This window comes from Anabrus simplex, chromosome 8, assembly GCF_040414725.1.
Source record: "Anabrus simplex isolate iqAnaSimp1 chromosome 8, ASM4041472v1, whole genome shotgun sequence".
Taxonomy (NCBI): domain Eukaryota; kingdom Metazoa; phylum Arthropoda; class Insecta; order Orthoptera; family Tettigoniidae; genus Anabrus; species Anabrus simplex.
This window is the reverse complement of record NC_090272.1, coordinates 104,485,396-104,503,668: the sequence shown is the minus strand read 5'-3', so window position 1 is coordinate 104,503,668 and position 18,273 is coordinate 104,485,396. Positions and strand designations below refer to the sequence as shown.

The 18,273-nt window shown below is 38.9% G+C and overlaps 1 protein-coding gene across 4 annotated transcripts in view; it reads left to right on the top strand.

Moving 5' to 3' along the window:
• The window catches only part of Moe (Moesin), a 310,308-nt gene that overhangs the window by 22,751 nt on the left and 269,284 nt on the right, over positions 1-18,273 (top strand). The gene's annotated exons all lie outside the window — the stretch shown is intronic.

Sequence of the window (18,273 nt, the reverse complement as noted above, 5' to 3'; positions counted from 1 at the left end):
ATGAAACTTGGGTCCACTACTATACCCCAGAGACAAAACAGCAGTCAAAGCAGTGGAAACATGTTGATTCTCCACCACCAAAGAAAGCAAAGGCAGTGCGTTCGGCCGGAAAGGTCATGGCCTCAGTTTTCTGGGATGCAAAAGGCATTCTGCTGATAGATTATCTTCCTACGGGCCAAACAATTACATGGCAATACTATGCAAACCTCCTAGACCAACTACAGGAAAAGATACGCAAAACAAGGCCTGGTTTGGCAAGGAAAGTCATCTTTCATCAGGACAATGCTCCGCCGCACATAAGTGTTATTGCCATGGCAAAACTTCATGAACTGTGGTATGAATTGTTGCCACATCCACCTTATTCACCTGATTTGGCACCATTAGACTTTCATCTATTCCCCAAGCTGAAAATTTTCCTCGGTGGTCGGAGATTTTCTACAAGGGAAGAACTGACAGCCGAATTGGAGAGGAATTTTGCAGGCCTGGAGGAATCTCATTTTCGAGATGGGATCCAGGCATTGGAACATCGCTGGACCAAATGCATTAGTCTACAGGGAGACTGTGTCGAAAAATAAAAGCAGTTCCACCGAGGTAAGATACTTTATTCTAGTACCTTCCGAGAACTTTTCAAAGCACTTACGTATCTCCGGAAAGTGGTGTAGGGAAAGTCATAAGTCCTTCACTAATTCTAGTTGGGACAAGTTGGTGATTAGCAACTATAGTAGTCTTCACAGCAAATCTAACACCATGAATGCAATGTTTTGCATCCGCTTACCCTTCCAAAAGATGGTATATCCTGAACTGGACTCAATAACTTTGCCTTTACTGGATAATCTTGTTTCAGTCAAAACAGCTCGTGGGCAACAAGAACTGTTCTTTCGGTCTGTCACTCTCTTTTGTGTTAAGCAGTGTTCGAACATTCCATGTTGAAATTCTAAATTGGTTTCCTTGATTGTTTTGACCTCATATGGGGTGACCCACTGGGTGCGGTTGCTCAGCCAGACAAGTGACTTGTTTTGCCCACCTTTTCTAGGGCCTTCCCTGTTTGGGTGGGCAGCAGTGATCCTGAATAGGCCAGCCCAAACTCAGGTGCAGGACTGAATTCCCAGGTAGTCACAATTCTTAGACAATCACACCTGCCAACGTGCAGGTCCAAACTGAAGGCTTCCAGTTTCATCTTAGAACCTGCCTTTACCGTTCTTATCTTATCGCCGTTGGGCTTGGAGTGAAAAGTGACAGCTAAAGAAAGTGGCATTGGCGTTGTTTTGTTTAAGGTGGATTGAATTGGCTAGGAAGAGACCCATACACTGTGATTTTGGAATCATTCACCATGGCACATGTGGTGTCAAACACCAAAACTGCAACGGACTGCTGATAACTCAAGGAAAACAGAGTGGTGCCTTCATAGCCAGTCTCTCTGGCGTTTTCTCTTCCGCTTCACTCGCTGTACCAAAGCCCATCTTCTCCGCAGAGTAAACCATTGAGTAATGGTATTTCAGTAGCATTTCCTCTCCTGAGGGACCATCAGCCCTTCTAAAGAACCTCATCTGCCCGAAGCCATTGATCTCTTTAGATTGTACACTTACTTATCCCAGAGTCCAGGGCTGCCTCTTCCATCTCCACCGTACTGAAGCCCACCTTCTCCGACGTAGATACTGTTGAGATCTTCACTCATAACCCTGAGCTGGGACCCTTACCAGATGTTACACACTGGGGTTACACACTGGGTCATTGTGCTCTGAGACTGAAATAGGCACGGGCGCCACTCCGTGGGGAGGGCTGCCTGTGAGGAGGGTCCCTACCTACTACCTTTGAATAAACCACTCATTCAGTGATCTAAGTAATTTATTCACTGTAGGATGTTCCCTTGTAACATAATTCTGGAATTCTGGTAGATATTGTATGATATATATACACAGTAAAAAAAAAATTAGGGGAACATGTTTTGTAACGTCTGGTATGTGAACTTTAATTTGGTAGATGGGGTTCCAATGGTCGTGCAGCATACCTTGAGACCTTAGCTACTCAGGGTATGTCAAATCGAAGTTACACCCCATATATAGGCGTAACCCTGCATTAAACTGTCAGGTGACCCCCCCAAACAAAGTGAATAGCGGTGTGTCCGTGTGTTGGGATGTACAGACTACTGCGGTCATTTGAGCATGTTGTACGTCAACCAGCACATGCCATGAGACATCTTAATGAGGTTCAAGTCGCAAGGGCTGTTACTTTGATCCAGGGAGGATAGACTTTTCGTTGTGTTGCTGTAGAACTCAATGTCTCTCCGTCAGTTATTCACCGCTTGTGGAATCGCTACAGTTAGTCAGGCCAGTTTACAAGGAGGGTTGGACAAGGTCGTGGATGCATGACAACCCCAGAGGATGACCGATATCTGACCATCTGCTGTCATGGTGTCATTCAGAAACTGCCAGAGAACTGCAACAAGACCTCAGGAGGGTCACTGGAGTCACGGTGCCTGACCAGACAGTAAGGAACAGGTTAAGAGAAGTGTCCTTACAACCCAGATGTCCTGTTAGTGCCCCGTTTAAAGCAGCAACATTGCACAGCTCGCCTTCTGTTTGTCGGTACCCATGTCAACTGGCAACTTCGCCAGTGGAGACCTGTGTTGTTCAGACGAGTCCAGATTTCCCCTCACACAGTGTGATGGACGTCGACGTGTATGGAGACGCCGTGGTGAGCACTACATGCCAAATGTCCAGGAAGGCAACCAATTTGGACAAGATTCTGTGATGGTGTGGGGTGGCATCAGTGTTGATGGCCGTACGGATCTCGTCATCCGTGGTAATCTTACCACTGCGGGGTACATTGAGTAGATACTGCTACAGCATTTGTTCGTTGCTGCATACAGTGTTGGCCCTGAATTCGTATTCATGCATGACATTGCCAGGGCTCATGTAGCACACATCACTAGAGTTGTCTTGTGAGAGCTGGACATTCAAGAGATGGAATGGCCAACAGTGAGTACCGACCTTAATCCCATCAAGCATGTGTGGGATAGGCGTGACAAGTGTTCGTGGGCGTCCTGTTCCACCTCTCCAAGACCTCGAACCGGCTCTCATTGAAGAATAGGACCTGATAACATAACGTGACCTCCGTCAACTTATATACGGAACATGCCACATAGGTGCCAAGCTGTGATAAATGCTCGTGGAGAACTTACACCATACTGAAGCTCTCCAACTGTGATAAAAATCCACCCTGGAGGACTGTTATAGCTTTGTTTTTGCCCCTATTTGGACAGTCATGTTTGTGTTCTGAAAATGAATGCAAATCCATCGATGTTCTTTTGTATAATTCAATGGTAAAGAATAAAAGGTTTAGTTGGTAATGTACCTGGATGTGAGGTATTGTTTTGTGAATCATGGCATACGTTCAAAAACATGTTCCCCTAATTTTTGTGAACTGTGTACTTCATAATGATCCGTATTGACAGTTGTCCACCTATTCAATACATACATGTTAATGTCAAATAAAACTATATTCCATAAAAATTGGTTTTGTTCTCATTAAGACAATATATAGTAAATATGGTGAAGAATAAATTGTTCTTGGAAAGATTTGAGATCATTGACAGGTCTCTTTCTAGGCATGGATAGATGTAGATCCTCTCCCTCGGGGAAGAAAATTTCTCCATAGTCTCTTTGTACTAACCCCAAGAGCATTTGCAGTACGTTCCTGTTCGTGACTCAAAGGACTAAATGGTTCACCAGTTTCTTTAACTTTCTTATCCTTCCTTTCGCAAAAAACAATAATGTTAATGTTGTAATAATATAACGGACTATTATGAAAAGTCATATTTATCATTTGCCTTTGTATTGAATTGGTGGACCCATTTCACGCTGTAACGGTCAATAGGCTGCAGATCACCATGAAATTTATATATGAAAAAATCGTGGGCTTTTGCAATAATTTCATGCTCCACACTTAGGCGAGGCACACCATGGCCAGGTTTGGATGATTGGTGGGGTGGATTATGAATAGTAAAAAGAATTAACTGCACACGTGGTATGAAATAAATGCACATTGATAATACAAATACAGTGACTAATAGAATACCTAGTGGGATCACCGAGTTATAGCACGCTCGTGCAGAGCGGCGCTGGTGGAGCCAATCACCAATTCTACACGGTCAGTTGTTTTAGTCAGGGTTATACTGATACACAAATAACCAAATAAAACACCCAATAATTGTTTAGACTTATGAATAATAATGTTGGTGAGTTATAAATAATATTCTCAGTCCCCATGAAGAAATATCTTTGGACTTTTATTGGAGAACACACACAATAAAATGGAATATTACAAAAAGAGAAAGCAGTATTGTGCTTTACATAGGCCTACTTAAAAAAAAAACTTTTTAAACAGGACACATAAAACATTTAACATTGTTCTTAATCTGCCGCTGTAAGAAATTAATCCTAGCTTCGACTAAGGAAAAAGACATTTAGCTCGCAATAAATAGTTACATTCTTTAGTCACCTTTTGAGAGACACTATTGGCTTTTGGGCGTCGGTAAGAGAACTAGACTGGCTGTGAATTTGACAACTACGCTGACCTTGAACCTTACTGCTCACTGTTGCCATCACTGCTTCATTCACATAGTGATTCTTGTTATCCTCTTGATACCATCTTTCCTTTGTCTACTGGGTCCCTTTTGTAATTTTACCCCATTGGAAAGGTATTTCAGTAAATTTGGAAAAATGAGGTACCCCTTCTGGTATTAATTTCCACCTCGCACGAGGAAGTTAAATGTTTTTATTCACAACGAAACAGTCCGCCTTTATAAGTTAACACTAGAATGCCCGATGGAGTCATTTTGACTCCTCAGCCTACTTCTAAGTTTGCTGTAGCTCTTAATTTTAGGAATTTAAAAAATCTGTTCCTTTACTTTTCATCATTCATTAAGAATTTAATTACACCACCTTGTATTTTTTTCTTCATTAAAAATTACGCCTGTATTTTTTGAATTTACCTTAAACACCCAAATGCAGTCATTTTGACTCCTAGAGTTTTATGCTTACAAGCAATATATTTTGTCATGTTACTTTGTCTTAAGATGTTGGTAATTGTGTAGGATGCAACACATAAACAGAGTTGCATTATTGTTTTGGGTGATGTAATAGTAATTTGTTTCAACAATGTGTCAGGAGAATTTGAAAGTAAAAACTGCGCAGTCTAGTCCTCTTCGTGAACCATATCTGCTACTTGCAAGCGGGATTACTAGTGACTGGTGACCAGAGTACCACAGAGCGTGTATCAATCTGCCAAGTTCAGTCCCAAGTTATGAATAGGGTTAGCCTGTTTTGAAAAGACCTCTCATTTCATGATGTTACGCCAACGAAAATTGGAATCAGAGGAAATAGTTGCCTTATTGAATGACATTTCAAATTCTGTGGATGGTAGCGAGGACGACTATGTACGGGAAGGTGACAGATCAAAGTTCTGATGGTGGTAGGTCTGATGACATTGAATTGTGACAGATTTGTTCATTGAACTATTTTTTCCCCAATTGTGGTATTTTTAGTGCTTTTATTACTTGTGAAATGTTTTAAATTAGCAGTTTTGTGACATTTCAGAAATTGGCAAGTAAATGTGTGATGCATTTTTTTTCCCCCAAATATTAATAATTCAGGTCTGCAGGTCTTATTCGGGATTATATGGTAATTAATTTAAAAAAAAGTATTTTAAAATTTGTTTTATACTGCAAACAAAAATTATTATAATGGGTTGTGTTAAAGATCTTGTTGTGGACATTTTTGTAGAATTTATTATGCTGAACAATTCTTACCCGCATAATATATATGCATCATAATAGTTTGGCCAGCATAAGCTAAAAAGACACCCAGACGGCAGTTTTTTCTTTGAATTGTTTCACTTCATCACTGTAAGAAAAATACTTACAGTGGGCTGTGTGTTAGACATATATGGTGTTGCAGGGTATACAGTGACGGCACAGAGTACTAAATGCCGTATGGACAGACAACAAAATACCTGCAGATTGGAGCAAGGGCGTTATAATTCCCCTGTTTAAGAAGGACAGCAGACGGAAACCCACCAATAGAGGAATAACACTGCTGTCTCTTGGGTTAAAAATTCTAGTGATCATCATAGAAAGGAGACTGAGAACCATCATTGAACCAGAGTTACAGGAGCAATATGAATTCAGAAGTAACAGATCAACAATTGATCTAATTTTTAGCACCCGCATGCTGATGGAAAAGTATTGGGAGAAAGGCAAGAACCTGGTCATTGTATTCCTGGATATAGAAAAGGCCTATGATAGTGTTATAAGAGATAAGATCTTGGAGTGCCTGAAGAAATGTGCCCGAAGGACTGGTAAGGAAAATTCAGATGTTGTGCAAAGACTGTACTAGCTGTGTACAAATTGAGGAAGGTCGATCATGGTTTGAGACCAAGAGTGGAGTTCAACAAGGAAGTGCACTTTCCCCACTACTGTTCATCACTGTTATAGACAATATAATGAACGTCAAGGAAAAATTAGGTGAACTGAATGCAGTGGCCTTTGCTGATGATATCATGATTTGGGATGAAACAGAAGAGGAAGTACAGACCAAACCCCAACGTATGGAAATCCCAATTCCATTAATACCTGCAGATACAACCTCGACATCAGCAAGACCAAGACAGTGGTGATGGCAGTCAACAGAGGACGTTCAGTAAGTGTAAAGCTAGGAGACCACCAGCTAGTGTGTGGATAGTTTTTCTGACCTTGGAAGTGTAATCTCCAGTGATAATTTGGTCAGAAAGGAAATTACAGAGTGCAAAAGGGATCAGAATTCTACCAACAAGAAAGAACACTTTTATGGGAGGAAATGATTCCAAAACCTGCTAAACTGATGTTTAACAGCTATTTCATACCAATATTGACCTAAGGTATTGAAGCGTGCACCCTAACAAAGAGAGATTCTTCAAGACTGCTTGCATCAGAAATGAAATTTCTTCGATCCACCATCCAGAAGACCAAAATGGACAAGTTAAGAAATGAGGTGAGGTAAGAAGCCGGAATAAAGACATCCCTATTAGACTGAATTGGCACATCCAGACTACGGTAGTGCAGGCATGTGATGAGGATGGAGCCTACAAGAACAGCCAGAATAAGTTTGGAAAGACAGGTGGAGGGGAAAAGACCTGCAGGAAGATTTAAAACCCGATGGATGGACATGATCAAATTTGATCTAGTTACCAGGGGATGGACATGGATGATGTTCTCCACGACCAAGTTGTACATGGACAGGAAGAAGTGGAAGAGGCTCATAAACTGTACCTGGGAAACTAGAACTGTACAGTGATGATGGTGTTGCAGATTTTAATGAACTTTTTATGCTTAACAATTCTTACCCTGATAATAGGCCTCTACATGTATCTAACAGATTAGCCAGTGTAAGCTATAAAGGTACACAAATGGACATTTTTTGACTAGCTTCTCTGAAATTTTTACTACTCTGCTTCCTTTGGTTATAGAAGACTGTCAATACGTAAACCTTACTCTACAAATGCTTAAGGGGGAGACCTAACTTAACACAGGGGAAAATAGGCCAATATTCATTCGATTGTTATATATGCTACAAACGTAGTTGACAAATGCTGCACATAACCCAGTATTGGTATGCTTCAGAGCAGTCAGAAGCAACTTCAATAATGTCAAAATTCTAATATTTCAAAATAAAATTTTCAAAATTTCCCGCCTTTTTAATGGTTTCCTTCATAACTCCCTTACTGTTTCACGGATAATTATGAATTTTTCAGTTTCCTCCCATAGTGTTGTACTACAATCTGTACCTCATTCAGATCAATGGGATTGAAATTCAATTTTATATAACATATTTATTTACAAAAATATTAACATTTTCTGGTGCTCAGAAGACAAACCCAACAAAAAATCCGAATTACAGTCTATATTGATGATAGAGGTTCATTTTGTAGCTGGAGGTTTGATGCACACTTTAAAAAAGGAAAAGTACGAAAATTCTTATAAACTTGGAATTTATAAGGGAAAGTGATATATTGTTAAAAAGGTGGGAAATTTTGAAAATTTTATTTTAAAATATTGAAATTATTACTGAAGTTGCTTCTGGTTGCCAGGAAGCATGCCAACACTGGGATATGTGTAGGAATTGTCAACAACAATTGAAGCATATTTAACAATCGAATGAATATTAACCTTTTTTCCTTTAAGCTGGGTCTCCCCCTTAACCCTCAAATGGTCTATGTAAAAGACTGTTACGGTCACACAATTTTCAGGATTTTTTTTTTACTTTCACTAAAAATTCTTAAAAATAGGTTTTAAAAGGAAATCATGCAGTGTAATACATTTTATTAAATCATATCATAGGCTATTGAAATAAATATATTTTTATTTCGTACCTTTCATTATATCTTTACAGCCATCCTGAGTTTCCAAAAAAGTGTTCCAAAATTATATTATCAAAATGTTTGCGCCCTTACCAGACACTAAAATACTCGACTTATCCGAGAAAGTCAAATCACTATGTTGTACACAATTTTATGCACTTCAAAAAAATGTACACACTTCAGATGTTATATACACAAATAAAGATATATATACACAAGCACTAGAACGTCCCCACAAAGTCACTCAGAGGAGCTACCAGAACTAGACTGCTCTCTCCTTTTTCTTCTTTTCAGGCCTCCAAAAGTGCTGTAAATTGTGGTAACACCCCCTGTGAACTGCACAGTTACAACCAGGGCACAAATGCCAGGTCCTTCCCCCTTTTTTTGTTGGTCCACAGATTACGCATAAATGTTCCAGCTTTCCAGGAAGTCTGTCAACGTCGCTGTCATTATCATTCATATCACTCGCGTCACTCATTTCATCCAACATCTTCCGAATGGCACTTAAACCCAAATTTCTTGGGACTTGAAACTAAATTACTCGCCATTTCCGCAAAACACCGATAAAAACAGCGCGCACAACAGAACGACACCGTGACGCGGCAAGGCGCACCATATTGTACTGCGCAGTTAAGGTAGCAAGCCTAACGACTGAATTTTAAGGCTGTGCAGTACATTTAAACGGCAGTCTACAACCTAGCAACTAGAGTAAAAAGAGACTGTAATCTGCTGTTTAAAATGATACTACATAGAGCACATTTGTGCGTTACTACGCATAACGAGAACGTGTCTAATGAACGGCTGCAAAACAATCGGTGTATCGTCGTTGACCACAACATCATGTACAAAAAGGGCGATGCATCGTCGTTTAAACATTTGAGGGTTAATAGAGTGGTGAAAACTGCATCAAAATCTATACAGTGGTTCTTGAGATTAGCTGTTGCAGACAGACAGGATCAAGGCCTTCATCTTATACTAAGTAGATAAGTTCTTGCACCCATGTGGGTTTGTGGAAGATTGAGTGTTTTGCTGGACGAAAGCAATCGTTCTGATTTTGAAGACGCAGATGATTTAATGAGTTACGAAGATGGTGAACAAAGAAATATCTGTATTGGAGAAATATCTTCTGATACAGATAGTGAAAGTGATGTTGAGAGTGCTCAATAACCTGCCACCAGCACATATGGGGAAAATTTTTTTTTGTTATCAGTCAAACAAATATTACTGCACTTACACACATTATGTAGATATAATGGATCATTTTGTTTGGATCTTGTGTTTCATGTTTCAGCTTGTATTTTATATCGTTAGACTTTTGATATTATGAAATAATTTCACCATTTTCAAGTCTGTTTCTTTCTTTTACCAAGCCTTACAGAAAAGGTAACGTACTATCTGAATCTGTGGTTTTAACAGTAACATGGTTACAGGGCTAATGTTGTTTGAAAAATATGCAACAGTAACATGGAACATTGTTCACAATAAGATGAAAGTAATCCACTTGGTAGGTAAAAATCACACAAAATCGCTGCCTGTACAGAATTTAATACTGCTGGTTCTAGGGTTAGATTACCTATGCATATCCCTCCATTTTTCCTTAAAATTCATACAACTGCCAGTTATTCTCAGCCGACATTTTGTTAAATTCAATTTCCTAGTAAGTTCCTTCTATTTCTTACTTCCACAACTATTTCTATCCAACATGCACCTCTGCAATCTTTCTCTTACATGTAGGGATCTGTACCATTCCTTACAATCTCACCAGAAGTGTATTGGGTTGAAGGGTTATTGTTGACAACATTAACAAAATAGTCTCCCCCTAACGTATGATTCAGTACGTCCTATATGTGGCTGAAGCAATTTGCTTAGATACGAGGGCCATCCAATAAGTAGTTTCCCTATTTTACAAAAATACAAGCAGGTTATTTACACATGTGAAATATTTTATTTTATATCTTTTTATATTTATATTTTCATTTTACAACTCATACTTCTCCACATAGTCACCATTTCTGTCCAAACACTTTTGGTATCTTGGCAGCAGTTTTTTTTTTTAAACACCTTTATCATACCATGTCGGGTCCTGTGTACGTAGCCAGTGGTTCGCTTCTACTTCATCAGTCACAAACTGCTTGCCACCAGGGTGCAACTTGAGTTATGGAAAGAGATGGCACTTGCGGAAAGTTCAGGAGAATAAGGTGGATGGAGAAAAAGGTCCCATTTGAAGTTCTACAGCAAATCCTGGGTCCTTTTGAGCTGAATGGGGGCACGGAATGTGTTGAAAGAGCAACACTTTCCGAGACAAGACCAGGATGTTTTTGTTTGACTGTAGCTCTGAGCTTTGTAAGGTCCGATCAGTACCTCTCAGCTGTGACTGTAGTGCATCAGGGCAGGCAGTCAACTAGTAGATCATTACATTCCCAGAGAGCATAGTCAGGTACAAGAAGACAGGAGGACACAGCTATGTGGTTGTTTGTTGACTTTCAGAAAGCATATGACTCCATTGATTGCGAGTCAGTGAATATTTTGGAAGTTTGGAGTGGACGATACGTCAAGAAATTTGATCAAACAAACTCTAACCAACACAGTGTCGAAAGTAAAATTAATGGGTGAGATCTCAGAACGGTTGTCAGACAGGGAGATGGACTATCCCCACTCCTCTTCAACTGTGTTTTGGAAAAAGTCATCCGAGAGTGGAGGAAGTTGTTAGACCAAGAAGAAACAAAGGAAGATCAGTTCAGGCTTGTTCCTAAGCACAAAGGGGTGTACGTAGACTGCCTGGCCTTTGCGGATGATCTGGCCATTTTTGCTAACATAGATTCAGCAGTCAACAAGATCAATAGGCTGTCAGAAGTTGCTGAAAACGTAGGACTCCAGATTTCTATTCCAAAGATAAAATATGACAAACATCTGTGATGGACCTGAACGGATGATCACAATCTTAGAAAAATCGGTCGAGTAAAGAATTTCAGATATCTTGGTGAAGTCATCCAACAGAATGGATTAGAAGAGGAAGCAATCAATGTCAGGATGAGGAAGTTAGACCAGGCATACCAAATGACAAAGAATATCTATAATAAAAAGTCTGAGTATAGGGGCCAAGTTCTGACACTGTAACACAGTTGTAAAACCTGAGGGATTGTATGCGTCTGAAACTTTGACCTTAAGTAGTAAGTCAAGCTGACTGGCTGGAAAAAAGAGCGTGAAAGATACTAAGAAAAATCCTAGGTAATAGGTAGGTTGATGGACAGTGGCGATCATCTCTTGAGGATGACTGATCGACTAACAAAAAGAATATGGAATTTTATTCAGTCTAAGGCAACAAGGCCAAGATGGTTCCAGGAATGCGACAAAGATCTGAGGCAGATTGGTATTTCAGACCAAGAAATTCCTGACAGGAACACATTCAGAAGATTGAACAACTATCAAGGTTTCAAAATGGCATCAACTTCCAGAAGACAGAAAGGACCTTTGTCTGAAGAGCATAAACAGGCACTCGTCGCTGGGCTCAGAAGATACTGGCAGGAAGTCGAAGCCGGAACGAGAACAAGACCTAGAATGAAGTTGGTTGTTACCAGGCAGTCCGTAGAGGCTCAACTCAATCATTAAAAAAAAGGCATTTCAGAGAGTATGAGTCTCGATTGGTTTCTTCTGATATTGCACGCTCTTCATTTTTCAAGAAATCAAATCAAATTCTCTTTATTTGCAAATGAGGTGTCTACCTTGGTGGCAAATGGTACACTAAAATACATTGTCAAGCACTGAATATAAAATTAACAAGTGAAGAAAATTTTCCTATAATACAATATTATACAATTTATGCTAACAATTTTTTCTATTAAACACACAGCTCATCCTTAATAAATTTATATTGTTTACAAAATTCTACTTATAATATCTCCTGTACTACTTACAAATATAGTCAACTAATATACAGTATGTGGAATTACTTCAAATGATACTATACAACTGGTATAAGATTGCAATTTACATTGCATTTATGTACTTTATTTTTTACCCATTCTGGAACCTAAGTAACATAACGACCTGCTGCGTCTTAACCAGAGCCCCTTTTGCCACCACTTTTCAGAGTTCCTGAAGGGCCTTCACAGCTACCGTAGCGGTCCCAGGGCCCTCGAAGTCCCCACTGTACTTCACCCCTACAGGCAGTCCCCTACTTTGGCTGTCCAAACTCCTTAGACCAGGGGATGGAATTTTATTCACACACATTTTTAAAATTTTATTTAAAATAACCTGCACTGGTCGAATGCCCTCTAACACTTCATTTATTTTCTCTATTGCTGTTTATTCTCTTTTTGAATATCTGTACAGATTTTGGAAAAGGATCAAACACTACCCCTGGTAAACTGTTCCACTCCTTCACACCCTTCCCAATGAATGAAAATTTACCCCAATCGCTTCTGCTAAAATTCCTTCTAATTTTATATTTGTGGTCAGTCCTGCCGATATAATTATTTTTCAACTGAAGCCTCTCACGGATGTCTCCCCATGCTTCTTCTCCTGTATAGGCTCTATATAATCCTATAAGTCTAGATTTCTCCCTTCTCTCACTTAGTTTCCCACCCAAATTCCTTTAACATTTCTGATACACTACTCTTTCTCCTGAAATTCCCTGTTACAAATCTTGCTGCTTTCCTCTGCACACTATCTCTTTCTTTTATTAGATATTCTTGGTGAGAATCCCAAACACTGTTTGCATATTCCAATAATGGACGAACCATACTCAAGTAACTTTTTTCTTTTAACTCTTTGTTGCATCCTTTAAGTAGCCTCATTATGATATGTAACGATCTGTATGCTTTCCAAACAATGTCATCATGACCCTTCCTGTGCAAATTACATTCAAATCTCACACCTAAGTATTTACACTTGCCATCTTTTGGGATAACTACCTCATCCAAAGTATATTCAAATTCAGTTTTAAAGCTCCTATTTGTAAAACTTGTAACAGTTGATTTGCCTCCATTAACCTTCATATTATTTTCTTCAACCCATTGTTGGATACTTTCAAGGTCCCTTTGTAATTCTGAACAATCCTCAATGTTGTTTATTTCCCTATAAACAATTATGTCATCTGCATACAGTCTTATTTTTGATGTTATATTGTTCCCTAAATCATTTGCATATATTAAGAAAAGTAACGGACCGATTATACTACCCTGTGCAATTCCCTTCCAAACTTTCTCTTCCTGCGATACATCATTTCCAACTTTGACTTTCTGAACCCTTGAATTTAGAAATGTTTTTATCCAACGTGTAACCCTTATGTCCAATCCTATTCCCTCCAATTTCTTTAATATTCCATGTTCCACTCTATCAAAGGCTTTGGAAAGATCTATGGCTATGCAATCCAACTGACCTCCTGAATCCAATTGATCTGATATGTCCTGCTGAAATCCCACCAGTTGTGCCTCGCAAGAAAATTTCTTTCTAAATCCATACTGGCTCCTCATGAACCAATTTTTATCATCACATATCCCTCTGATGTACTTTGATATTAAACTCTCCAGTATTTTACAAACTATACTGGTCAGGCTGATTGGTCTGTAGTTCTCTGGTTTCATTTTATCACCCTTTCCTTTATAAATTGGTATTATAGATTCCTTCCATTCCTTTGGTATTACACTATTATTTATGACATAGTCAAAGAGAAATTTTAAATAAGGCACTATGTACCACCCCATTGTCTTTAATACTTCCCCGGTAATTTGATCACTTCCTGCTGCTTTTCCTTGCTGAAGCAGTTGAATTTCTCTGAGAATATCTTCATTTGTGAATGAGAAGCTTCTTGTTTCCCTCTCTCTTCTGTTTCGGTTTCCAACTCCTGACAATCATCTGCTGAATCTCTGAATTCCCTACTAAATAGGTTTGCTTTCTCAGTATCTGTTAGTGTTCACCCCCTTCTCCCACCATTGTAGGAATTTGGATTCCTTTTTGATTCCTGATATATGAATAGAGTTTTTTCCATTTCCCTTTGTGGTCATTACCCTCTTGAAGTATGCCATTCATATAATTCTCTTTTGCTTCCTTTTTCACTCTATTCAGTTCCCTCATTAGCTGTTTTCTAGTTTCTCTACTCTCCCTACCCTCTTTGATTTTCTTGTTTACTATTCTACATTTTCTTTTTAATTTTCTTATTTCCCTTGTATAAAAAACAGGGTCTGAGGTCATTTTACCCTTCTTCACAGGTATGAATCTCTTCTCTCCTTCCCAAATGTTTCCTTTAAATTTAGCCCAAAGTGTATCCACATTACTCCCTTCACTTATCCAACAACTGAATTGTGATTTCAGGTAAGTCCCAAATTCATCAACTTTAGTTTTTCTGTACAATTTCTTGTCTTGTGTAACCCTCTTATTAAGCCTTTTTGGTAAGAGTCCTACCTCCATTATTACAGCCTTATGGTCTCCTATTCCTTCAATTACCTCAGTTTTATCAACAATTTCCCATGGTTTAACCAAGAATACATTTAGTAAGTTATCGAGACGAGTCGGTTCTTGTACTACTTGTGTAAATCCTCCCTCCCAAATTAACTTATTTGCCAGTTTCCATTCAACTTCAGGCAAATTTAAATCTCCCCCAATTATTACCATATTATTATTGTTGTTTATATGAGTATAGTCTATTATTTTCTCAAATATTTCCATGTCTCTTTCCTCTCTTCCAGGCCTGTATGTTCCTATAATTTCCACCTCCTTCATATTATCACAAACTAATTTTATCCCTAATATTTCATCCCTTTCATCGGTAAACCATTCATGTGAACAATAAGTTTCCTTCACCAGAATAAACACCCCCCCCCCTCCCTTTTTATCTCCTCGGTCTCTACGATAGACTGTATACCCTTCTGGAAATACTTCTGTATTACCCACCCCTTCTCAACCACGATTCCACTCCTGTCACCACATCAGTCTCGAAGGTGAACCGAAACAGTGACCGCTTGTACAAAATAAGACTGGTGATCGTGTATTTCAACAGCAGGATGTTAGAAGTGTACTATCCAGGTCATGAACTATCACTAGATGAAAAAGTGTTTCTTTGGCGAGGCCGTATGTCATTTCGTCAATACATCCAGAATAAGCGGCTAAAATATGGAGTGAAATTTTACAAGCTGACAACACTGAAGGGATTCACCCAGAAAGTTGCGATATATATACTGGTTTGTTAGGTGATTGTGGTAGTTATCCATTTTAGCAATAAATTAAATGTTGGTCACCATATTTTTATGGACAAATATTACAACAGTTATGATTTGGCTAAGATCCTCTTGGATGAAGGAACACACTATACTGGAACGCTGAGGTTGGATAGAAAAAATTCACCTAAGGAAGTGGAAGTTGCAAAACTGGAAAAAGGGGAGACACTTACTAGATATGCTAATGGAGTTACATGAAATGAAATGATTCTACTGAATTCACATTACTTGATCGATAGCTACTCTTGTGGCACCATGCCACTTTGATTTCAGACTGAGTGTCAAGCATCTGCTACCTTCAATGAGTGAAAAGGACTGCCCATCATGTGATGTGCTACAGCAGCACGTTCTCGTAAAGCGCGAATTAACACAAGGGAAGATTATGAGATGTACACTCTGTGCTCAAGAAGGAAGACACAATTTACAAATGCCTCACATGTCCAGGTCAACCAGGATACTGTCTACGGTGCAGTGTCATGTCACAAATAGATGTACAGTCAAAGCTCTCAGCACTTGTGCCATTTGTAAACATTATGTGGACATAATTAGAATGTTTGTGTTTCTATTTATATTTAACAATAAAGCTGGATTTCATCACAATTTGGGACAGTAATGTGCTCTGATCCATCATGTCCATTGTTATACAAATAATTATTACAAAAGAAAAGTATTGCTGACGCTTTAAATCTTCTGATTGCACACTCATCCGAAACATGGCCTGAAGTGCCACTGACGCTTTAAACAAACATACATACATACATTATCATTATAGACTGTTATGCCTTTCAGCGTTCAGTCTGCAAGCCTCTGAGAATTTACTAAACGTCGCCACAATCCTCGATTTGCAACTAGTGTTGTGGCCTCATTTAGTTCTATACCTCTTATCTTTAAATCGTTAGAGAGTCTAACCACCGTCGTCTTGGTCTCCCTCTACTTCTCTTACCCTCCATAACAGAGTCCATTATTCTCTTAGGTAACCTATCCTCCATTTGCCTCACGACCCCACCACCGAAGCTGGTTTATGCGTACAGCTTCATCCATAGAGTTCATTCCTAAATTAGCCTTTATGTCCTCATTCTGAGTACCCTCCTGCCATTGTTCCCACCTGTTTGTACCAACAATAATTCTTGCTACTTTCATGTCGTTTACTTCTAACTTATGAATAAGATATCCTGAGTCCACCCAGCTTTCGCTCCCGTAAAGCAAAGTTGGTCTGAAAACAGACCGATGTAAAGATAGTTTCGTCTGGGAGCTGACTTCTTTTACAGAATACTGCTGATCGCAACTGCGAGCTCACTGCATTATCTTTACGACACCTTGATTCAATCTCACTATATTACCATCCTGGGAGAACACACAACCTAAATACTTGAAATTATTGACCTGTTCTAGCTTTGTATCACCAATCTGACATTCAATTCTGTTGAATTTCTTACCTACTGACATCAATTTAGTCTTCGAGAGGCTAATTTTCATACCATACTCATTGCACCTATTTTCAAGTTCCAAGATATTAGACTGCAGGCCGAAAGTGTCAATAAATAAATAAATAAATATTGTTTTAAATGTGTAATATTTAATTTTTTAACTCAGTGGGCACACTTTTTTTTTGATAAAATTTAGTGCCATGTATTAGGATTGACTAATACAGCCAAAACAGCTCCTGAGAAAGATATTTTAGAAAATGGTGGCAGCGAACATGTTAAGGTAATGGAGGGTTCCCCTCAGCAGGCACCTTCATACGTTGAAGCCACTTTACATCAAAAGTTTTTATTACAAATTCACAATATTTTATTTTCTGTGTTGTATAGAATTAACTTGCAAAATCAAGAATTTTCTTTAACACCTTCGCTTCTGTAGAGAAGTATGGTCGTTTAAGCAGTCTTCTTTGGTCCGTAGAGGAGTCAAGTCGTTTAGCGCTCGTTCAGTGTAGCCTGCTGTGATATGCTTGTGTTTTTGGAGACCAGAAGAGTTCTACCCAGCAGTTTCTTTTTCTTCCGGTAGATGACTCGAATGTCCTCTTTTTCTAGACACTGTACAACCCTCCCTTTGTGTTCTTTTACTCAATTTACAAGCAAAATTTTGGTGCTTCTCAAACTGATAGGAATTGCAAGTGATGGTGATTGTGTAGTAGATAAAGCTTTGTACAAGTATATTTTATAACAGTAAGAGCGATTCTAGAAGAAATGTGGGATATTTTGCAGAATAATGATAGCTTCAGATTGTGGAAGCGTGTATGATATTGTCCAGTGAAACTGCTGGAAGGGTGAATAGTAATCTGGATAGGAACAGTGACAGTTTCCTTTCTGTCATCCATCGGCTCTAATATTTGACATACGTACGTGTGTAAATAAAAAGTCAGGAAAATTTGTCGTTTGTAAATATTTTTTTCAGTAATGATTTCTTTAATATGCACTAATATAGAACTCGGCAGTCAAACAGGTGGCTTTTTAAAAATGGCTGGGCCCCAGCAGTGGCATGCTGCTGAACCAGTGGAAATGTTAAGTAAAGATCTGTCCAAAATATATTTTGTTGGGCTATAAAGAACACAAATGCGTTTTCATGCTACGAGACATTGACCTTCTTGACGTTTTGTTGATGCTCTGATGACAATTGTCGGCACACATAAATGCAAACTGTTTTGCTATTATTGGGCATGCTCTCA